Source organism: Mustela erminea, chromosome 17 (genome assembly GCF_009829155.1).
Source record: "Mustela erminea isolate mMusErm1 chromosome 17, mMusErm1.Pri, whole genome shotgun sequence".
NCBI lineage: Eukaryota > Metazoa > Chordata > Mammalia > Carnivora > Mustelidae > Mustela > Mustela erminea.
The window spans coordinates 27858264-27883933 of NC_045630.1; the positions used below are offsets into that span (position 1 = coordinate 27858264).

At 37.3% G+C, this 25670-nt stretch overlaps 1 protein-coding gene across 5 annotated transcripts in view; it reads right to left on the bottom strand.

Moving 5' to 3' along the window:
- Positions 1-25670, bottom strand: part of RABGAP1L (RAB GTPase activating protein 1 like) — a 765799-nt gene that overhangs the window by 383818 nt on the left and 356311 nt on the right. The window lies entirely within an intron of this gene.

The window sequence follows — 25670 nt, forward strand, 5'->3', positions numbered from 1 at the left end:
TAAAATCTGTGGCTCTCCAATTCTGATTTTGCATATTTTCAGTCTGAACAACCAACACTTTATTAACAAAAGAATGAAATCTTTCCATTTCAACTACCCACAGCTCCTTCTAGAAATGGAACAACAAATTTGTTACATAGATTTTCTCCAATATCTGAATTTTCATTAATTAGCCATCTTATCATAAAAACAGAGCTTTTATCTCCCTTCTCTTTCATTCTTCTCTTCTCATTTTTGGGGCTAATGTTCTGTAAATGGGAATCTTTTCTTAAAATAGAGGTGAGTGAAAATGCTGTTCGCTTTCTTGCCTAATGTCTAAGCTTAATGTCCAAAGGCACATTCATAGTAGCATATTAGAATTTCCTGGTACACACAAAGATACACTTTGCAATACTCCAAAATTCTACTGATAAATATGAAGTGCAGGAAATGGCAGAATCTGACTTAGAAAATTCCATTTAAAAAATCTAAATTTCCTTTCAGAATCAAAAAGTAAAAGAACTGATAATGGTATGTAGCATTTATTAAGCAGCTGAGAGCTAGCTGTAGAGAACTGGGGAAATGGCCATAGAGACCTGAGTTTGTTTCTCCAAAATCGTTTACCCATATTCACAAGTAGGAAATAGGGGTGTTCCTTGGGAAGGTGGGTTCTCAGTGGCACTGAGTTCAGCGCTACAGGCTCCACTGATGCCCCCGTTAGCCTTTTGTTCTCTGAGAGAAGACATGTCCGTCTACACCCATCCCAGGTTTAAAAAGAGTAATAATTAGGACAGATATAGCTCTATGTTTCTCAAGTCTTATTAAGCTACTTTGTACTTGGCTCAACCTTACAATATGAACTGTCATAGCAACTCATTCAACTGCCTCCCACATATAAGTTTATAGTCTATTTTTAATTGAAACCTCATCTAAGTCAGAAAAACTGGCAAAATACAAAAGCTCAGCTGAAAAGACATCTCTCAAATTATCTTCATGGTTTGGTGAGGGAGACAGGAAAGGTAACTCACTATTCAAAGAAATCAATAAACGAGATGGTTGGCCTTTTAAGTCCAAGAACCAACTTGAGAAGCAGCAAAATAAAATTTCAATATCTACTTATATTCCATAACTTGAAGTCTCCTTTTCTGTCTATTTTATACTATATTACCAAAAAATTAAAGTAGAAGACAAACATGCAATATCTAAATCTGCCTTTTTCCATTTAAAAAGAAAAAATGAGTTAAAGGGTCTAGAGTAAAACAATAATAGGCAATAATCCCAATACTCTACTTTCTGCTCAAAAGAAATAATATTTCTTGTTAATGTTACAAAATTTCCTTAAAGTGACTATAAAATGTTTTTATTTAACATATTACATACCCATTTCCAAAAGCTGATTGTTTCAGTCATTGACTAAATGGGAAAAATTATCAGTTTGATCTAAAAGTTACCATTTGTTAACCTGATTAGTGCTTGTTTTGATGAAAATCAATTTCTTTGATGATGTTCATAGGAGCTTTATTCATGATAGGCAAAAGATCAGTTTTTAAAAGATATTTTTATTTCTTTATTTGACCGAGGATACAGCAAGAGAGGGAACACAAGCAGGGGGAGTGGGAGAGGGAGAAGCAGGCATCCCGCCGGGTGGGGATCCTGATGTGGGGCTTGGTCGCAGGACCTGGGCTCATGACCTGAGCCAAAGGCAGGAGCTTAACAACTGAGTCACCCAGGCACCTCAAGAAAATCAATTTTGGAGGCACCTGGGTGGCTCAGTGGGTTAAAGCCTCTGCCTTCGGCTCAGGTCATGATTCCAGGAACCTGGGATCGAGCCCCACATTGGGCTCTCTGCTCAGCAGTGAGCCTGCTTCCGCCTGCTTGTCTACCTACTTGTGATCTCTGTCAAATAAATAAGTAAAATCTTAAAAAAAAAAAAAGAAAAAGAAAATCTATTTTTAAAAGGAACAACTATACAACTATAAAAACTAAAAATTATAATGCTTACTTTTCTTTTTACTTAATGTACTACTCTCAGTTATCTGGAAATGTGACAATTTGATAGAAGGCACAAATTCTCTCTCTCTCTCTCTGTCTCCCACTTTCCCTCCATCTTTCTCTCCACCTCAGTCTTAAACACACACACACACACACACACACATGCACGCACACACAAGCTGCAGAAAGGTTTTTGCTTTGGAGCTTTTCATTCTCACACTGCCCCTTTAAGGAAAGTGATATGAACACGGAGTAAGGGCCGTACCTTACGTTTCCAGAGTGCTTTTCCCCTGACACTGGGATAATTTATTTGAATAAATTTTCCAAATGCAGAGCTCATCACTAATTAAAATACTGATGAAAGAATATTTTCAAAGAGGAAAAAAATGTTATGATAAAAACCTGAGGTGTAATAAGGACAGGATTTCCTACAAAAAGACCCATCTACATTTTGTTGACATTTATGAATGCTGTTAACATAAGGCTATCATATTTATTTAACAAGTATTCACTAAGTCTCTACTACTTGCAGACACCATTCTATGACAAAACTAAGTTGAAGAAAATATTAATTTTTCAAGGACAAAAACTTTTTGATTCTTATAAAATTATATACAACCTATTTTCAAGAATGCTCAATGCTTCTCTAAAAGACATGGAAAAACCGAAGTTTTCTAATTCAATGAAAAACTGACAAACAATTCTGAAAAATGAAAGCCTACTGTCAGAAAATTTTTTTATAATCACAATGAACCTTTTTCAATTTTGGAATTAATCCCTAATAATGTAGGAATTGCGTATTTCATAAAAATAATTATTTCCCCTTAACTATGAAAATATGTCGACCAGCCACCGAATGCATCCTCTAGGATCCTCTCGTGATAGTAACTATTCAGGCCAAAGACAACCTTCCTTGGGCAAACCAGGTAGCTATTCCATAGCTCCTGTTTATACCCTGCGCAATCACGGCTGATTGTGGGCCTATAATGTACAGAGCATGTAGTACTCTGAAATCTCAACAGTCCTGAATCTGCAAAGTTCTGGATTCCTGGCCTATACTAAAATCCCGAGTTATGGAGCAGAGATTCAAAAAATAATGGTATAATCCTGAAGAACCTACACATTTATATGTACATGGGGCTTCCTAGAAACTTTGCTTGATTTTATTTTAGGTTTGACGTATGTGTAATGGAGAAAATAGGTGGAAAACATCACATCTCATGAGAAGAAACACAAATACTAATTTAGAAAGTTCAAGGACTCATAAACTAGAATGGTGCTAACTATAATAGTTGGAGTTTTTAGAGTGAACCCCATTCATTCACCTCAGGAAAGTGGCACTTTAAAGTTCCAAAGTCCCAAAGGAGAGAAGCAACATCTCAGCAAGATTTCACATCACTTCAACACCTAGAATCAAGACCCCATTTTAACACAAAAACTCAATCTACTGGAACACATAAAGGTTATAATATTCTAGAGACAAGGGACATAACAAAGGCATTTTGAAATGTCTATATTTCATTTTCTTTCACACACACATATCCAGAAAGACTAATAAAATTGAGCATAATTGAATTCTACAGGCAGAATGAATAACTATTTCTTTGTGTGCATTTATGCCTATTTATTTTTAACTATTAAATAATTTAATCATTAATAAAATTGAATTCTGCATACCAGAATTAAAGCAGTGTTTAACTTGAAGTGAAATAAAAGCTCTATAGAGAAAAATTAATTTATACACATTTTAATCTTCATTACAAATAAAAAGCTCTACTTTGATACAAGTGCAAAACAGGGTACCTGGGTGGCACAGTGGGTTGAGTGTCAGACTCTTGGTTTCAGGTGGGGTGTGGTCTTCATGTCATGCAATGGAGCCCTGAGCCCTGAGATGAACTTTGCTCCATGCAGTCTGCTTAGAACTCTCTCTCTCGCCCCCGCCCCCACGCTAATGCTCATGTCTCTGTCTCAAATTAAATGAATCTTAAAAAATAAAGTGCAAAAAAGAAAAGGAAAAAAAAAGCTAGTAAACCCTCCTTAAAAGTGTGTGGGTGTAACTTTAGGACCAAATATCTAATCAGAACACCAGCATCCATGACCAATCTTTTCTGGGTTTCCACACTAATCATGAAGGTAAACATTTTGACTTTTATTCTCCGGATTATCTTTATGGATATATCTTTTTCCTAACAATGCTGCATGTCCTCCACACATGGAGGTTAGGGAAATAACTGGTTTCTAATAAAGGATATGCCTGGTGGGGAGTGGAGCGAGGAATGATGGTTTATAAAAATGGCCTACAAGGGGTGCCTGGGTGGCTCAGTGGGTTAACGCCTCTGCCTTCAGCTCCGGTCATGATCCCAGGGTCCTGGGATCAAGCCCTGCATTGGGCTCTCTGCTCCGTGGAGGGCCTGCTTCCTCCTCTCTCTCTGCCTGCCTCCCTGCCTACTTGTGATCTCTCTCTCTGTCAAATGAATAAATAAAATCTTTTTAAAAAATGGCATACAATTATGAAGCCACAAAGAAACAGAATCATAACATGGGGAGACTGGTTTAAAAAATAAAAAGCAAAAAAAAAATTGTGTCTACAATTTTTTATTCATATATACATAGATCTTATATACATATTTTTATTTATATGGATCTGAGATTATGTATAGAGAATAAAAATATTCATAAAACACTAAACAAGAGAAGTCACATCAATAAAATTACCACAATTACAAATTTAGAATCGTGCTAAAGGCAGTAACCAAAATCATCCTTTTCTGGGCAAAATTCCTTTTAGCTTATTAATTTAATAATTCCATTACTAAAAATTAAGTTAGGTTACCTTTTCTTTCTAAGCTTTTCTTTCTTAAGCTTCCTAAGCTTAAGCATTATAATTGTTGCACTAGGATTTATTTCTAGTTTTTTCTACTATCAACTTAGTTAAAATTCACTGAATTGTTTATTATAACAATCTACTACAATTACAAATAGGTCAGGCAAAAGTTGCTTTTAAACAATTACAATCATGGCACTATTTAAGTATTTTGTTGACAAGCTAGTCCTTCAACCAACGGTTTATAACAAAACGTAATAACCAATCCCTCAATACTCCCACTTCACTCAATTAAAACTGCACAAAGCCCAAAATGCACCTGCGTGTAAAATTTACTTTACTATTAGATCTTCTCTGGGTAGCACTTAAAACTGAAACTATTCTGCTTAACTTGCTGCTTTGTGTGAGTCTGAAAGCAACAAGCAGTTTTCTTATTTCAGGGGGAAAAATTTGCATGAAAAAGTTAGTATGGTTAAAAAATGAAAACTGGATGGTTCCGATTTTTGCAAGTACATTTCCTAAAGAAAAGAAAACTTATATTGACAATGAAATACCAAAAATAAACTCCAGAGCTATAAATAGATTAGATTATTTATGGAGCATTTATATCTTGATCAGCTAATAAATTAATGACAATGGCACTGACTAGACTTTTAAAAGATGTTAGTAATAACCAACAAAACAAAAAGGCAACCTGTTGAATGGGAGAAGATATCTGCAAATGATATATCCCACAAGAGGTTAATAGCCCAGATATACAAAGATGTCACAGAATTCAATAGCAAAAACCTCCAATAATCCAATTTAAAAGTGGGCAGAGGAGCTGAATAGACATTTTCAAAAGAAATGGCCAATGGACACATGAAAAGATCCTCAAAATCACTAATTTTCAGGGAAATGCAAATCAAAACCACAATGAGATACCACCTTGCACCCATCAGAATGGCTAGTATCAAAAAGACAAGACATAATAGGTATTGACAAGGATGTGGAGAAAAGGGAACCTTTGTGCACTCTTGGTCAGAACATAAACATTCTGATACAACAACTGCAGAAAACGGTATAGAGGCTTCTCAAAATATTAAAAATAGAAATACCATATGACCCAGCAATTCCACCACTGGGCATTTACCCAGAGAAAGGAAAACACCAGTCTGAAAAGATATATGGACCCCTGTGTTTATTTGCAGCATTATTTACAATAGCCAAGATAAAGAAGGAACCTAAATGTGGAGAAAGGGGAACCTCCTACACTGTTGTGGGAATGCAAGCTGGTGAAACCACTCTGGAAAACAGCATGGAGATTCCTCAAAATGTTGAAAATAGAGCTACCCTATAACCCAGCAATTGCACTACTGGGTATTTACCCTAAAGATACAAATGTAGTGATCCGAAGGGGCACGTGCACCTGAATGTTTATAGCAGCAATGTCCACAATAGCCAAACTATGGAAAGAACCTAGATGTCCATCAACAGATGAATGGATCAAGAAGATGTGGTATATATACACAATGCAATACTATGCAGCCATCAAAAGAAATGAAATTTTGCCATTTGCGATGACACAGATGGAACTAGAGGGTATTATGCTTAGCGAAATAAGTCAATCGGAGAAATACAACTATCATATGATCTCCCTGATATGAGGAAGTAGAGATGCAACGTGGGGGGGTTTGGGAAGGTAGGAAAAGAAAAAATGAAACAAGAGGGGATCGGGAGGGAGACAAACCATTAGAGACTCTTAATCTCACAAAACAAACTGAGGGTTGCTGGGGGGAGGAGGGTAGGGAGAGGGTAGTGGGGTTATGGACATTGGGAAAGGTATGGGCTCTGATGAGTGCTGTGAAGTGTGTAAACCTGGCGATTCACAGACCTGTACCCCTGGGGCTAATAATACATTATATGTTTATAAAAAAATAAAAAGTACAAAATGCAGAAAAAAAAAGGAACGTAAGTTTTCATCTAATATTCCATTATATATACATATATATAATAGATACGTATATACATACATATTATGGATTATTACTCAACCATAAAAAAGAACGAGAGCTTGCCATCTGCAGCAACATGGATGGACCTAGAGCATATTCTGCTAAGTGAAATAGGTCAGACAGAGAAAGACAAATATCATATGATTTCACTTATATATGTAATCTAAAAAACAAACAAAGCAGAAACAAATACAGGAGGGTTGCTAGTGTGGAAGGGGGTGGGAGGATGGGCAAAACAGGTGAAGGGAAGTCAGAGGTCAAGCTTCCAGTTTTAAATAAATAAGTTATGGGGATGAAAAACACAGCACAGGTGGCATAGGGAACATAGTCAATAATACTGTAATAATGTATGCTAAGAGATGGGAATTACACTGAGGACTGAGTAATGTACACAGTTCTTGAGTCACTATACTGAATACCTGAAATATATAATATTGCATGTCAACTACTTAAAAAAAAAACAAAAAAAGAATTGTTAGAGACTGATAGGCTAAATCAGATATATTTTATTAATTTGTTAAGAAAGTATTTATGTGCCCATTAGGTATAATGTGACGAAGGAAAACACATGTAAATATCCTACTAAAGTACCTGAAAGTAAGCATTTGGTAAATGTTAATTCCATTACCCACCTCTCCTTTGATTCCACTTGTGTATTATAAGGAATTAAAATGCAAATATGATATGGTGTCACAAATATCCACAACGGACAGCTGAATGTTAAAAGTATTCAAAGCAAATTACAAACCAAGTTCTTTGGGACTCAAAAGGTGAAAGGAGTTATAATCACATGGAAGTCAGATATGTGAGTTGGGTCTTAAAACATGGGCAGTATTTTGACATACAGAGATAGTCAAGAGAACAATGAATAGTGTGACACAAACAAGGGCATGAGGGCAAGAAAGTGCAGGGGGTATTCAGCAGCCGAAAAGAATGCAGATGGGGAGAGCAGGGGTCTGCAAAGCTCCTCTCAAATGGGCCAGATAATAAATATTTTAATCTGTGGGCCCTACTGTGTCTATCGCAACTGCAACTCGGTCCTCTGCCCTTGCAGAACAAAGCAGCTGTAAATAATAGTAAATGAATGAGCATGGTTGTGCAACCTGAAAAATTCATTTGTGACCACTGGAATCTGAAGTTCATGTATTTTTTCCACATCATGAAATATTACTCTTCCTTTGACTTTTCCCCACCATTTAAAATGTGAAAAGCCATTCTTAGCTCTCATTCCACACAAAAGCAGGCAGCAAATCAGAACCGGCCTACAAGCTGTAAACTGTCAACCTGTTTGAAACCTCCTATAATCTATACCTAATAATAAAAGTTTCAATTTTCTTGAGATTTAAAAAAAAAAAAACTATATCTAAAAATATTTTATTTATTTTTCTTTCACTAAAGCTAAGTTTTTGTTTTTTTGTTTTTTTAAGTCAGAAAAAGAACCTCAGGGCTTTACTTTTAAGCCATCCTTAATCTCACTTCTAGTGTATTGATAGGCTTATGTTCCCTTGATGTTCAATTTTATTTAATGTTAAGGCATTAAACTGCTTTTTCTAATTCCTCTATGAAATCTTATTAAGTGTTTTATTACTTCTTTATTGCTTTCCTTTGTATAGCTTATAGTTATCACTCTTGACTTCTTGATATGCATATTTATATATTCTTTTTGTCTCTTAAAATTTTCTCGACAAAAATAATTGCATTCCAAGTCACTGTGCTTTTGGTGTCAAGATGCAGCACCTTTAGACCTTTTGGGTCTAAATATTTACAGAATCGTACAAAGAGTCCCCAGAGCTGTATCTATCGAACAGAAATTCTTTACCCTAAATTTGCCTATTCTCCTCTCCCCCAGAATATTAAGATCTCTGGTCATCCTAGAAAGGCTTATCTATTTGGGCCCAATAACGACAAAGCAAAAAACTTAACCATATTTGAAAGAGATATGCAAAAAGTTTCTTGGGTGAAGACACCCCAAAACAGAACTTCTGCAATTAAAGCAATCAAAGATAGTCATATTTCTATTAAAATAAAATAAATGCTTAGTAGGACACAAATCCTTTATATACATATGTGTATTTATAATGCAGTATACCAAAATTAGAAGAGGAAAATCACTATATCATTTCAAAAATTACTTTGTCCTAGTGGACTGAGAAAAGAGAACCAAAGATACAACATACATCCCCTGAAACATACTGCAGTTGAAAAACCAACACTCACCTTCAAATCTATAGAGCTAATGTGCTTATATTTTATTCTTTACCTTGTAATTATAAAATCCAATTTTGTGTCCCAGTAATTGATAATACTGCAAAAGGCTACATACTATCCACAGTTCACAGTACACCACAGTACAAATAGCTAGTAGCTGTTTGAAAAAGTATGTATCAAAAAAGAAAGAAGTATCTGTTTATGGCAAATGGCTCATTTTTTAGGAAATAATGTGACATAAAAGTCCTCCTATGGAGAGTAATACCGCAGTAGTTTTAGTAACAGCTGGTAATGCTGATCATATGTTCACCATGGTCCAGACACTGTTCTTTATACTTTATACATAATAGTCCTCACAAACTTTAATTCTCATGACAATCCCATGAGATAGGTGTTATTATTATTCCATTTTTTATTCCCATTTTATAAATGAAGAAACTGAAACTCGTTGAGATTAAATAACATTCTAACTTTGTAAATTCTTTGTAAAGAGGCAAAACTAAGCCAGAAACTGGGGAAGTCTGGCTTAACAGCTTTAACTCTTAACCCCTATTCTGTTTGTTATAATACAAGCACCTACATTTAAGGCAGAGGATTATGGCTTTGCAAACTGGAATCCAAACCACATTAGTTTTGAACTGTGAGAGTTTATATATAATTTCAAATACAGTAAGGTTTAGCATCTAATGATACTACAAACATTTTACATTACTACCTAGTGGCAAGGCTAATATTTACTAGTTAACAGATGGTTGAAAGCTGTCTTAAAATGATGCATGAGAATTATTTTGAAAACGTGACAATTCCATGTGGTAAGTCTTAAACAGGCACGAGCTGATGAGTGGCAGATGAAAGGGCGCCGCTATCTTTAGAATTCACGTCAGCAGTTCTCAAAGTGTGGTTCTCCAGCCAACATCAGCATTGAGGAGTCCAGCTCCTGGTTAAAAACCTGTGTGTGATTTTTCTGGCCCAATCAAAGGCAATTACAAAGGTTTTACCAGGCAAACCTTACGGGGAAAGCTGTACTCCCAACACCAGACGTGGGGCACAGCCAATGCAATGCTGTCTCTACAAGAAGTTGTAGTCAAGGACTCAACTCGGCCCCCTAGCTAATCATGGCCATCCCCCCATTTATACTGCTGGCCTGGGCACCTGCATCCCTTGATCATGGGCAGTGGTGGGAGTTGGGGGTGTAGGAGGAAAAACAGGACACCCTGAACACAACTTTCCCCACTACTCAGTACTTTCCATTCCTACTCCTGCTACCTCACCCTCTCCAGACTCCATCTGGACCTTTTCGTTCATAGTTCCCTCAACATTGAGACAACCAAACATCTGTGTTTATCCACCTGTCCCTCAGCCAGTATGCCCTTCTGTGTGGGAAATGGAAAAGAAGAAGTCAGCATCCCCACCACTTTTCAACTCCTGTGCACACAACACCGATAAGTGAGTAAGGGCTTACCTACTACTCCACCACTTGGCAGCTCTGGGCGCTCTGTTACCAGCTCAGCTGAGCTCCGAGAAGCATCACCTGTGAACTTAGTACAAAATGCAAAATCGCAAGCCCTAACGCTCGCTAGACTGAATAAGAAATTTTGGAGGTGTGGCCCAGGAATCTGTGCTTCAGCAAGTTCTCCACGTGATTCTAATCAACACCAAACTTGGAAAACACCACGTTAGAGAATCCCCGTAAATAAACGATCCCAGGTGATCTCTTGGGGGCACTCCCTAAGAGCAATTATACGAAAAATGACCAAACAAATTCACAGCTTAGATATTTCTGGAAGAAATAATCTAGGTTCATTTATGTTCCTTTTATCCATCATCCTTTCAAAAGGTTTGCTTTAATCTTTAAGATCCTTATTTTTATTCCTTTTAAAAAATAAGATAAATTCTTTAACTTAAATATAACTTGGCTGTATTTTGACTGGTAAGATTTCAAAAGAGAAAACTGTTTATACCTATACCTAAAAGGTACATGTAAATTGTCTTAAATGCAACAGACAGAAAACACTGAACAATCAATGCTTAACATTATTGTCTTGGCTTCAGCTACTAAAAGAAATAACCAAATAATCTGGAAGCTGGAGTCTAAGATTAGGGTACTAGCACAGACTCTGGTGAAAGCCTTCTTCCTTATTTACAGATGGCTGTCTTCTTATTGTTTCCCCACATGGAGTAGAGAGCCGGAAGCTAGCTCTCTTCCCACCTTATAAAGGACACTAATCTCATCATGGGAACTGTATCCTCATGACCTAAATATACTACCTCGCAAAGATCTTACCTTCTTATACCATCCTATTGGGAATTAGTGTTTCAACATACGCTTTGGGGGTGGGGAAGGAAAAAAAAACGCAGTTCATAACAGTCCATATCAAATTAAACTGTGGCATTCCAAACATTTTTTTCCTTAAAAAAAAAAAAAAAGAGGGATATAAACTATATTGCCTTTCGGCTTTTTACCATGATATGAACACGATCCTAGTGAATCAAATTATACTGTTGGTGGAATGTTGGAATGGAATGTTGGAAACTCCCTGGTAATAAGCCACTGAGTATAAAACATGGTATCTTTGAAAATTACTAGGGCATTTGTGAACTACTCTGACTAGGAGTTAACAAAGATCATTATGTTTAATTCACAATAAAAAAATAAAGTTTTAAAAATCAAACATTTATATGAACTGTAATGCAACAAGTTAGAATAAGGAAAACGCTCATTAAAAATGGAGGCTCCTCAAACTTTCTTTGACATGTGTCTATTTACTATCTAGTTTATCGTAACTGCTGTAGCCACTGTAACCATTATATAAATATAACACAACAGTTTATTAGTGTCAAGCCAACAAAAAATACAAACTGCAGAAGAACACATATACCACCCTTTACACAAAGTTTAGAAACATTCAATTTGATAAATAATTGTTCGGGATATATGTATGTATGTATAATATATAGATATATATGTATATATATGCACATATATACATATAGGGATATATATAGTATAAAGACATACATAAGAATGATAAATGAGAACATCTAACTTCTAAATAATGGCTAACTTCAGGAAAAGACAGAGACATAAGAGAGAAATACACAAGGAGCTTCCATGATATTTCTGACATTGACTTCTTAAGCTCTGTTGTGAAAATCCAAGTATTTATCACATTATTCTCTATTGTGTTTTATGAGTTTTTAGAAACAACAACACTTGATATAAATGGTATCAAGTGGCATGTATTCTTTAACTTGCTTTTCTCCACATTATGTTTTTGGTATCCATGTTGGGAAATAGATTTGTGATTCACTCCTTTTTGCTGCTTTGTAGTATTCCATTGCATTCAGTACACTATCTGGATGGGGCATTTTAGTATTGGAGTTATGTAGTTACATAGGTTATTTGCATCTGAACCATTTAATATATTATCATTATTCTTTTTCCTTTTCATACTGTTTCTTCCAACCCCAGAGCTCATAGTTGTCTTGTTTGTTCACTCAGTTTCCCACATACCCATAACTTTCCCCTGATTTTGTAAATCTCCTCCCAATAAATTCACACACTCTCAATATTTTGTGAACTCCATCTTCTTCTTTTCTTTCTTTTTAAAGATTCATTCATTTATTTATTTGACAGACAAAGATCACAAGTAGGCAGAGAGGCAGGTAGAGAGAGAAGAGGAAGCAGGCTCCCTGCTGAGCAGAGAGCCCAATGTGGGGCTCAACCCCAGGACCCTGGGATCATGACCTGAGCCGAAGGCAGAGGCTTTAACCCACTGAGCCACCCAGGTGCCCCTGTCAACTCCATCTTCTTGAAAATAAGTCTCTGAGACCCTTCTGGATTCAGATCTGAACTGGTCATTCAACAGGCCTCCTGTTGCCTGTCAGGTTAAAATTTTCCTTTCCCTCACCATGAGGGTTCTCTGCATCTCTCTCTCACAGTAAATCTTCTATTTGCTATATGTCTTTCTTTTTTTGTTTTTCCTCTTATTTTCACGGTGAACATTTCACAGTATCTTTTTGAAAACGGACAGATTAAGACCTAGCACATCTAAAAATGTCTTTAATCTATTCATATTTTGGTAATTTTCCTGGGTATAGAATTCTAGGTTGGAATTAATTATCCCTCACATATTTGAAGGTGTTGTTCCATTGTATTCTAGCTTCCAGTTCTGCTATTTTTTCCTCTCTGGAAGCTTTTAGGAACTTTTGTTCTTAAGACTGCATAAATACCCAATAATAGGTGTTGGCACCTGTCTATTTTTATTTAATACGCTGAATACTTGGTTGTGTCTTTTCATTTTAGAAACTCATGCCCTCAATACCAGACAATGTCCTTGAATTATTTCTGTTATTTTCTGCCCTCTATTTTCATCTCATAGAGCTACTATTGTTTAAGGGTTGGGTCTCCAGGATTAATTCTCTAATAATTTTCTCTATTTTTATGGCGTTAATAATGTTCATAGTAACGTACATAAATATTAAGTATATAGGTCAAAGAATGTTTACATGTGTATACACCTACAGAACCATATGGTATCAATACACCATCATGTATTTTACCTACCCTTGACAGGTAGTCACTATCCCTAACCACAGTTTTGGTTGCTCTTGAAATCCTATAAATGGAAGCATGCACTATATACTTCTTTGTGACTGCTTTTTTCATTAAGCAATTATGTCTTCAGATTCACGTATATTGTGTGTCCCACATATGTTGTGTGTCCCAAGTTTATTCTTTTTAATGCTCTGATTTAACTTATCTTATAATTTAACTTATTAAATTATCTACCCTACTTTCTACCTCTGTATTTTTGTCTATTTGCTGGAAGACTTCCCTCAACTTCATTCTCTAACCAAAAAATTTGTTTTGTTTTGTTTTGTTTTAAAGTCCCACCAGCTAATTTTAATTCCCTGACTGTTCCTACTTATAGGAACACATATGTGTATGTATATTTTTTTTATTTTATCACCTCTTTTCTCTTAAGATATTAATTTAAAAAAATTTTTTTTCCTTCTCCCTTCACATCATCTGTGCTCTCCAAGTGCCTTTATCTGTTTGGTTGGTTGTTCTGTTTGTTTTATGTCAAATATTTCCTTCCAATGCCTAATGATATTTGGTTATCTGCTCATATTTAAGAGTCGGTCACTGAAGTCCCCAGCTGTGCAGGATGCTGTCAAAAAGACCCACTTATTTCTTGTTCTGTCTAGAATAGTAAGGTGTGTTGCATGCAGGGGTGTGAGGAAACAGCTGGGAAAACAGCAAGTGATGTTCTTGGAGGGCATTAAAGGGATGTGAATCTTACTAACTGCTTCACACACTCTATTCAGGAAACCTGTCCATGAGCCGCTGGGAATGCCTCACCTGCAAATCCTCCCATAGGTGTCACAATGGGCATCCCCAATGCTCTGTGCACCACACACATACACATCCTCAACTAATGGCCAGCTTTCTGTATACACTCCCGAAACAGCAATAAGAGGCCTTTGCAGGCTACTAGCAAGGATACAAAGGAAACTGGTCCAACTCTGAAGGATTTGGAGAAACCACACAATGTTGAGCATTCTGCACCACTCTAGGGGAAGCAAGGAAATGTGAGGCTGTTGCCACCTGACCTGGCTTTACAAGATCAAGAGAAGTCAGACAAGATTACAAATTCCCTTATAAAAGAAAGCAGGAAGTGTGGAACAGGCATATCCATAGGAAAGAACATGTAAAAAAGCATCAGAATCCCTATTATGGCTGATTTAAGATATTTCTCTCTTGAAACCAGGCAGTAAAGACTAAAGAAGGAGATTACACCTTCAAATGTGAAGACAGCAATGCGAGACTTCAAGGAATATGAAACAACAACAACAACAACAACAACACACAAGGAAACATGACACCACCAAAGGAATACAACAATTTTCCAGTAACCAACCCCAGAGAAATGGTGATCTGTAATTTAATTTGCCCAATAAAGAACTAAAAATAGTCATTTTAAGGAATCTCCATGAACTACAAGAAAACACAGAAAAATAATTCCATAAAAATCAAGAAAACTACATGAGCAATAATGACCAAACAAGCTATAACAGAGATAAAAATCATAAAAAAAACCCACAAATTCTGAAGCTGAAGAATATAAGGAATGATATGAAAAATTCAACAGAGAGCAGCAGCAGCAGCAGCAGCAGACTGGAGCAAACAGAAGAAAGGAAATGTGAACTAGAAGACAAACCACTTGAAACTACCCAGTGAAAGGAAAACAAATTAAAAGGAATGAAAATAAGTGAAGAAAGCCTACATGAACTATAGGATATCATTAAGAGAAATAATCTATGTATTATTGGAGACCCAGAAGGAGAAGAGAGGGAAAAATGGACAGGAAGATTATTTAAAGAAATAACACCTAAGAACTTCTCAAATTTGGGGAGAGATACGGACATCCAAGTTTCCTAAACTTATAGCTTCCAGCAAAATTTCAACCCCAAATGATCTTTTCCAAGACACATTATAATAACACTGTCTAAAAATCAGCAACAAAGAATTTTTAAATCAGCAGGAAGAAAAATAATTCGTCACATACAAGTGAAACTATAAGGCTATCATCAGATTTCTCTGTAGACACTGTAGGCCAGGGGAGACTGACATGATATATTCAAAGTGTCAAGAGAAAAAAATTGCCAACCAAGAATATACTAACTGGTAAAGTTATCCTCCAGAAATAAGGCAAGATAAAAGCTTTCCCAAATAAACAAAAGCTGAGGGAATTCATCAGCACTGTCCTCCCTTACAAGAAATGCTAAAAGAAGTCTTCCAGGCTGAAATGAAAGGTCGCTAATTAGTAACATAAAAATGCATGACAATATAAAATACATCAGCAAAAAGGATACTCTCGCACTGTAATATGGTGGTATGTTAACAACTTGAGTCTAGTAAAAAGGTTAATGGACAAAAGTAATAAAAATAAGTATTTATAATAATTTGTTAATGGATACATGGCATAAAAAGATGTAAATTATGACATCAAAAACAGAAAATGTGTGTGGTGGGACAAAGGTGTTTTGTATGGGACTGAAGTTAGGTTGTAATCAGCTTAAAACTGCCTTATATCTATAAGGTGTTTCACATAAGTCTCACGGTAACATATAGAAGCAAGAGTCTATAGGAGGTACACAAAAGATAAAGAGAAGGGAATCAAAGCATACCAGTAAAAAGAAAATCATCAGTTCAAAAAGGAAGACAGCAAGAGAGGAAGAAAAGAACAAGTGAACTACAGAACAGCCGAAACCAATTAATACCATGGTAATAGTAACTCCTTAAGTGGATTCAATTCTCCAATCAAAAGGCATGGTAAAAAGAAAAACAAACAAAAAACTTCAACTATATTCTGCTTAAAAAAGACTCACTTCAGCTTTAAGGCACATAGGCTCAAAGTGAAGGGATAGAAAAAGATATTCTGTGCAAACAGATACCCAAAGAGAGCAGAGGTACTACATGTATGAGAAAACACACACACACACACACACACACACACTCTCTCTCTCTCTCTAAATAAAAAACTATGAAAAGAAACAAAGAAATTAATCATATAATGATAGTGGGGTTAACTTATCAAGAGGATACAATTCCAAATACATATCCACACAACATTAGAGCACCCAAATACACTAAGCAAACACTAACAGATCTGAAAGGAGAAATAGATAGCAATACATAGTAGGGAACTTCAATTATCCAGTTGCAACAACAGACAGATCATTCAAGACAAAATCAGTAAGGAAGTTTAAGTCTGTGTTTTTTTCTTCATAGGAATAGAAAAATTATCCTAAAATTTGTATGGAACCCAGTGTCCAACATGGTGACTATACTTAACAAAGCTGCTAAGACAGTAAATCTTAAATGTTCTCACACCTCTCCCCACCACACACACACACACACACACACACACACACACACACAGAGTAACATGATGATAGACTAACTAATCTTACTGTGGTAATCATACCACAATTTACATCATACCACAATTTACACAATCATACCACAAATCATCACATTGTATACCTTAAACTTATACAATGTTATATGTCAATTATATGTCACTAAAGCTGAAAAACAAAACAACAGAATAGGGCACCTAAGAGCCGAGCGTCAGTTCAGAAGAATGGATTCTGTTTGCTCATCGTGCGCTCACTAAAGGATGATCCAACTAAACCATTTCCTTTGGGAACGCCAAGCAATCTGTCTGTCTTTCTTGGACTTTTCACACTCCCAAAAGAAAATTCTTCTAATCTTTTGCCTCAATAAAATTCCTGATTATTAACATCCCGTGGGCCAATGGAGAAGACTGAATGTCTCAACATTCAACATGCAAAAATTTCATTTACTGTACCTGATTTCAACAGAGTAGCCATCTGCCTTATGCCTTTTACTGTTTTGTGGTCATAGCTCTGATACCTTCATTTTACCCTCTACAGAAAATATGTGTTTAAGTCTTCTGCCACGTAAGAGAGACACTGTAGCATACCTATATGGTGCAGAGGATGGGAACTTGGAAATCAACTGTTTCTTAGATAGAGTTTAAATTAGTTCTCCTGGGTGCCTGGGTGGCTCAGTAGGTTAAAGCCTCTGCTTTCGGCTCAGGTCATGATCTCAGGGTCCTGGGACCAAGCCCTGCATCAGGCTCTCTGCTCAGTAGGGAGCCTGTTTCCCCCTCTCTCTCTGCCTGCCTCTCTGCCTACTTGTGAACTCTGTATGTCAAATAAATAAATGAAATCTTTAAAAAAAAATAAAAATAAATTAGTTCTCCTGTTTTTAGCCCCACTTTAACTCCAACTTCCAGATGTACCCAGTATTTCCAGTTCTTGAGTATTATGAAATCCTGGTATGTAAATCAGAGTTTTCTCAGTTTTCCCTACTGCCAACTTATAATTGAGTTTTCTCAGGTTTGCTAAGTTAGTCTAACTCATACATCTGCTTTCCACCTTCCAAATTTTATAACTTATCTCCTCTACCATTTTCTTTGCCCTTATGGGTCTGTTTAATTTTTTTTTAAAGATTTTATTTATTTATTTGACAGAGATCACAAGTAGGCAGAGAGGCAGGCAGAGAGAGAGGGGGAAGCAGGCTCCCTGCTGAGCAGAGAGCCCGATGCGGGACTCGATCCCAGGACCCTGAGATCATGACCTGAGCCGAAGGCAGCGGCTTAACCCACTGAGCCACCCAGGCGCCCCTGTTTAATTTTTTTTAATCATGTTATGTTAGTCACCATATAGTAAATCATTGGTTTTTGATGTAGTGTTCTGTGATTCATTGTGTAACACCCAGTGCTCTATGTAATCCATGCTCTCCTTAATAACCATCACTGGCTCACCAATCTCCCCACGCCCCTCCCTTCTAAAACTCTCAGTGTGTTTCCTGGAGTCCATAGTGTCTCATGGTTCATCTCCCACACTGATGTTCCCCCTCCTTCATTCTTCCCTTCCTTCTCCTAATGTCCTCCATGCTATTCCTTATGTTCCACAAATAAGTGAAACCATATGATAATTGACTTTCTCTATTTGACTTCTTTCACTTGGCATAATCTCCTCCAGTCCCATCTATGTTGATACAAAGCTGGATATTCATCCTTTCTGATGGCTGAGTAATATTCCACTGTGGACATGGACCACATCTTATTTTAAAACCTCTTTATTTTCATTCTAGAGTGGATTTGGGAAGGACAAGAGCTATCAACATGTGTTTAATCTGCCATGTCAAAATAAAAGTCCTTTTTGCTGTATTTCAAAAATGAACAAAAAATTCACAAAGCAAAAAATTAAATTTAGACAGTAGCTGTCCCTTTCCAAATCTAGCTTTCTGTAAGCTTTTTCAATCTTTCAGAGTACAAACCATAAAAAGAATGAAAATTTTAAACGAAATGGTAATTTCATCTAAATAAAATCAATAAACGCATGACAGATATTTTACCATGACTTAAAATGTACATGCTGGCAGCCCCTTTCGTTCTCTAACACCAGCATTCCTCCTAGCTCACAGAGCTCCAGCCCAAGAAGCAGGAGGGTAAGTAACGAGGTCCCTATACCCGCCCCGATACAAAAGCAAAGAGGAAGCAACAGGCTACAAAAGCCACTCACAAGAGTCTACCCTTCTGGGGAGCAGAGGGGATGGGGAGGCACAGAGCGGGGAGGGTAAAGAAACCCCTTATAAGCCTGGGACTGTGACACTCCGTGAAACTAAATGTTACCAGAAGTCCACTGAACATCTGATACACAAACTTTTTTCACTGTCTGGAGCAAGAAATTGCTCAGGACTTCAAAATAGATTTCAGAGCACAGCTATGGGAGCTTTGCAGGAGGCAAGTGAGGCCTATCTGGTGGGCCTTTTTGAAGACACCAGCCTGTGTGCTATCCATGCCAAATGTGTCACAATTATGCCGGAAGACATGCAGCTGGCGTGCTGCACACGTGCAGAATGTGCTCAAGAATCTACTATGTCTGGAGACATTTTACTTAAAAACAAAACATTTTTTTTTCCCTCTCCTTCCTGTTACTGATAGTTCTGAACGTTACATGTGTTTTTCCTATGGGGTCAAAAGGTGCCTCAGTATGTCACTACAAGTGGAAAAATAGGGAACAGAAATCAGATATTGACAGTTTTTCTGTTTTCATTTGTGTGTAAATATTTAATATGAATGTGGGGACATAAAGCATTAATGTAAGTCAAAATGTTTCGGCAGTCCAACTTTGTAGCAATTATAAATAAACCTGTTAAATTTTTCTGGACAATGTCAGCATTTGGATTTTTAAAAAAATAAATTTTTTATTTTCTTACTGACAGCAAAATAAATAAAATAGACAGATGTTTTGGCATAATTTAGAACACAACTAAATACTCTGCTAAATTCTAATACATCTAATCAAAATACTTTTTCTTTTATGACCATGATAGAATTGAATGACTTTTTTTCAGTCTATAATACAAATGTTTTATTTTCTGTGGAAAATGAATTTTATTTGCCACTCTCATTAGCTCACTGCTGTATTTCAGATTATCTGGATCACTTAAGTTCTAAGTGTTTTAATAGGCTGTTTTAGTTATCAACTCATTATGTTCCTGACAATAAAAGACTTTTTAAATCAGATGCCTAAAGAAAGCCTAGATAATTCACATGATAATTTAATTTTGAACACAAAATTTCTTTCGACATGCTGATAATACAAAATATTTATCCAAGTTTAGAACAACCAGTCTTTAAAACAAAACAATGTAACAAATCAAATGTGAAAGTTATTTTGTGTTTCTTTTCCTATGGCAGTCAAGAAATGATTACGGAAAAGTAAAACCTATTCCGTAGCTTAAATAATATATTTCACGGTGTTAAATAATTAGTTCTTATCACAGACCTATTTTATTCCTATTAATTAAAATTCACTCTGCATCAAGTTGCTATGGCAGCACAACTTCCCGGAACAATAAATTCCTTAAGTTCTGCTACAAAGAATGCTGCCGACCTTAAGTCTTTATTTTGAGAACAGGGAGAAAAATGTATAATTCTCTAGTTTATAATCAATACCGGGAACTGCTTTCCAATCTATAGCAGGAGTTTTTGCTCTCAGAGTCCTGGGAATGGAGCTATTTTATTTGGCTTTCATTTCCTTATCCCTTGAATAAATGAAAACATTCATGATAAGAACCATTTCAGCAGGGCTCACCTCAGGCAAATTGGCTCCAACTATAAATAGTAAAATCTGCCATCTGCCTTTCTATTCTTGTGCTGAATGCAGCGCTGGCATTGTGTTCACACTCCACTGGTGCCAGGCCTGATGCTGTACAGCCAGCAGCAACAGAAAATAATAGTGCAAGACAGAGATAATGAGGTGAAGAACAGAAATGGTACCACTATAATTAACTGCTGTTTTGATACTCACCACAATAAAGCATACACAATGGTGTCGAGAGAACCTAAAGCCACATTTCATCTTAGCCTCATAAATGGGTTTGAAATCAAACTGTTAGAGCCCAGCGATTTTACATCACTGAAGATTAATTAAAATGTAAAGAACCTAAGCACAGTGAGCGATGTATGTTTGGCATGTTAGCAAGAGGCTCCACAGTTGTACTGTGTATTTTTTATTCTAATGATATTTAATGAGGCATTTCTTTCTCTAATCAGAGGTATTCTCCTGTTCTGTTTTAAAGAGATAAGCTCTTTAAGGTAAGCTCTCTAAAGATGAAAAACCCTTTTGCTATACCTGACCTTTCCCTAGTATCGCAATTCTGAAACCCCATGCAAATTTTCATTTCATACCCAGCTCCCACTATTTCTGTCTGCTACTCTGAATCCTCAGATAGATAAAGACTTTTCTCATCCTTACTACTATACAAATCTGACCTATTTTAAACAAGAATAACTGTCAAGGCAGTTGACTTGACTTCATAAACGAAGAGGAATGTATACAGGACAACTGTCATACTGTATATTCCTTGCATTAGTAACCGTGTTATTCCTGCATCAGTTATGACTGAAGCCATTCATTTGTCGACATAACCAACAGCTAACTTCAGGAGGCACCACTCACGCTTAGAGTCAGTGCCAGTAGAGAACACCGTATCAGTGGAGTCCCCTGGAGTTGTGCAACATAGAAGTCCCAAATGGATATTTAATGCCTAACAGGAGATGAGGGCAGAGTGTAGAGACAGTACAGTGCTGTGGCTCTCAACTCTGGTCACACATCAGAAACACCTAGATACTTATTTAAAAATACTCTTGCCTGGGCCTCGTCCCAGACCAGTTAAAATCTCAGGTGACAGGATCTTGGCATTGTTTCCTGGGTTTGTTTCTGGTTTGTTTGGTTTGTTTTTTTTTCTTCCCCCATGTTTTGTTTCTTTGTTTTTAACTTCCCCAAGTGGCTGCAATGCACAATTAGAAATGAAAACTACTGGCCTAATGCTATCTGATTAGTATCTGATCCAAAGTCTTTCAAGACAAAAACAAATGACTGAACTCCCTGACACCCTAAAACTGTTTACCTGGAGGGACAGTCCAAGATGGCAGCTTAGGAAGATTTTAAATTTATCTCCTCCCACGGACACAACAAATCTACAGCTACATATGGAACAACTCCCTCTGACAAAGACCTGAAAACTCACTGAAGAGCTGCTTTTATCCTTTAGCCAAAGGATAAAAGGGACACGTGAAGATGAGTAAGAGAGGCAGAGATGCAGTCTCCCCAAAACCCCCATCCCTGGTGTGGTGATCCACAACTGCTAGAGATCTCACAAATCCAGAGCTTCTCCCTGAGGAGCGAGGGTTTCACACCCCACATCAGGCACCCCAACCCTTGGCAACCGCACTGGAAAGATGAGACCCAAAGCATCTGGCTTTGAAAAACGAGGGGTTTCATGTGCAGGACACACAAAGGGCCACAGGGAACTGAGATACTGCCCTTAAAGGCCTCACACATTTGCAACAGCCCAGCTCAAAAGCACCTAGATTATATGTGAAGGAGATTCATTTGCTAATCTTAGAGGTTCTCCCAGGGAGGCCTGGGCCTGTCGAAACTCAGTGCTGAAGCTGCCGCTTTGGTGCTCTCCCTCTCCCTCTGCTGGTGGGCAGATGCAATCCCAGCACTCTCCTGCTACCCTGACAGAAAACCAGCAGGCGGCGCACCTCCACCCTCCACTGTCTTAATAAAGCTGGCAGGCATGCCCTGGCTCCCATCTCCTGGTGCCTCCCTAAAGCGGGCAGGCGTGCACCAGCTCAGCGTTCTCCCTCTGCCTCATTAAAGTTGGCACACGCAGTCCACACAGGGGACGCTCCCCGATCACCTGGCTCTGGTGGCCAGGGCCCTTCCTTCATCCTGTAATGGGACCATAATAATCAGAAAGACACTTCTTGACAGGCTACCCCACCCAAGGCACTACCCAGGCAGCGGACTAAACCATATTCCCAGTCTTTCTTTGAAAAAGTCCTATTCCCTTGTCTTAGCATATCAACCCGAGGGGCAGGCTGCAGGTCTGCCACACATCTAGAGGCTATGGAGTTGCCCTCGGGGAACACAGGGTGCCATCTTTGCACTTGATTCAGCTCATGGGTACCTTCCAGAAAGGAGCTTATACACTTGTCTGAAACCCCAGCTTTTGCATCTCTCAAAAATGAGACACCTCCAGATTGCCCAGTCTGAAAGCCAGCAAGATTTACATTTGCAGTCCCACTGGACTGTATATATTTTCATACTTTAAAAGCTGCTGCCTAGGGGTCTGGTCTCCAGTCAGCCTGAAACTAAATTCTAACTAAGATCTGTTCCTTTAAAACACTGACAGGTCTTGGAAAACCCTCAACAACAGAGACCTGTCAGTAACAAATCGGGCTGCTTAAATAACCATAAAGGTTTGAGAGACAAGAGGAAGGCAAGGCTCAGTGATGAGGCTCCTCTCCCACACAAGTCCTATCCTTTATGACTGTAAGAGGCAGTTGTTTCACCTAAAACATTGAGAGAAATAGTCAAGCAAAATAAGAAACAAAGGAATATATTCCAAATGAAAGAATAAGATAAAACTTTAGAAAAAAAGACCTTAATGATAGAAAGATAAGCAACCTGCCTGATAAAGAAGTGAAAGCAATGACAATGATGCTCACTGAACTCAAAAGAATGGATGAACACAGTGACAATTTCAACAAACACATAGAAAATACAAGAAAGTACAAACATAAGTCACAGAGCCTCAGAATACAATAATTAAGCTAAAATATACACTAGAGGGATTTAACAACAGATAAGATAAAGCAGAAGAAAGGATTAGTGATTTACAAGACAGGGTATTAATAGAGAACAAACAACAAAAAGAATTTTAAAAAAGTGAAGCTAGCTTAAGGGACCTATGGAACAACATCAAGTGGAATAACATTCATGTTTTGGGATCCCAAAAGAAGAAGAAAGAGACAAATGGGGAAAACCTTGCTAGAAGAAATAATGATTGAAAACTTCCCTAACATGGGGTATCCAGACCCTGGATGCCCAGAGAATACAAAAGAGATGAATTCAAATAGATAGACACCAACACAAATTATAATTAAAATGTCAAAAGTTAGAGGTAAAGAAATAATCTTAAAAACAGCAAGAGAAAAACAACTTGTTATGTACAAGAGAATCTCCATATGACTATCAGCAGATTTTTCAGTAGATACTTGCAGAGCAGAATGGAGTGGCAGGAAATATTCAAAGTGCTAAAAAGAAAAAAACTTTCAACCAAATACACTTTATTTGGCAAGGTTATCATTCAGACTAAAGGAGCGATAAAGTACTTTCGAGACAAGCAAAAGCTAAAAGAGTTCTTCACTACCAAACCAGCCTTACAAGAAATATTAATGGGACTTTTTAAGCTGAAAAGAAAGGGCACTAAGCAATAATAAGAAAATACATGAATTGAATCAGTAATCAACCCCCCACCCCCAGCCACCCCAAAACAAGTCCAGGCCTGCGTGGCTTCATAGGTGAATTCGACTAAACATTTAAAGAAGATTTAATACCTATTCGTGTCCAACAGCTCCAAAAAAAAAATGGAAAAGGAAGAAAAACTTCCAAATTCATTTCATGAGGCAAGCATTAGCCTGATACCAAAACTAGATAAAGACACTACAGGGGCGCCTGGGTGGTTCAGTTGGCTAAGTCTGCCTTCGGCTCAGGTGATGATCCCAGAGTATTGGGACTGAGCCCCACGTCAGGCTTCCCACTTGGTGGGGAGCCTGCTTCTCCCTCTCCACCCCTAGCCCCATGCTCGTGCTCTCTTTTGCTGTCTCCCTCTCTCTCTCTCTCTGAAATAAATAAATAAAATCTTAAAAAAAAAAAAAAAGACAGCAGGGTGCCTGGATAGCTCAGTGGTTTAAGCCTCTGCCTTCAGCTCAGGTCATGATCTCAGGGTCCTGGGATCAAGTCCCGCATCGGACTCTCTGCTCAGCAGGGAGCCTGCTTCCCCCTTTCTCTCTGCCTGCCTCTCTGCCTACTTGTGATCTCTCTCTGTCAAATAAAAAAAAAAAAAATTTTTAAAAAGCACTAAAAAAAAACCCTACAGGCCAATATCTTTAATGAGCATAGATGCAAAAATCCTCAACAAAATACTAACAAACTGAACAATACATTAAAAAAAGATCTTTTATCATGATCAAGTGGGAGTCATTCATGGGTTACAAGGGTGGTTCAATATTCTCAAATCAATCAATTTGATATATCACATTAATAAAAGAAAGGATAGAAACCATATGATCATTTCAACAGACACAGAAAAAGCACTTGACAAAGTACAACATCAATTCAAAATAAAAACCCTCAATGAAGTAGGTTTAGAGGGAACATACTTCAATGTAATAAAGGCCATATATGAAGAACCCACAGGTAACATCATACTTAATGGGGAAAAAGTAAGAGCTTTTCTCCTAAGGTCAGGAACAAGATAAGGATGTCCACTCTCACCACTTTTATTCAACATAGTATTGGAAGTCCTAGCCATAGCAATCAGACAAAAAAAGAAATAAAAGGCATTCAAATCAGCAAGGAAGATGTAGAACTTTCACTATTTGCGAATGGCATGATACTACATACAGAAAACCCAAAGACCAAAAAAATTGCTAAAACTGAAAGATTCAGTAAAGTTGTATGATACAAAGTCAATGATGAAAATCGAT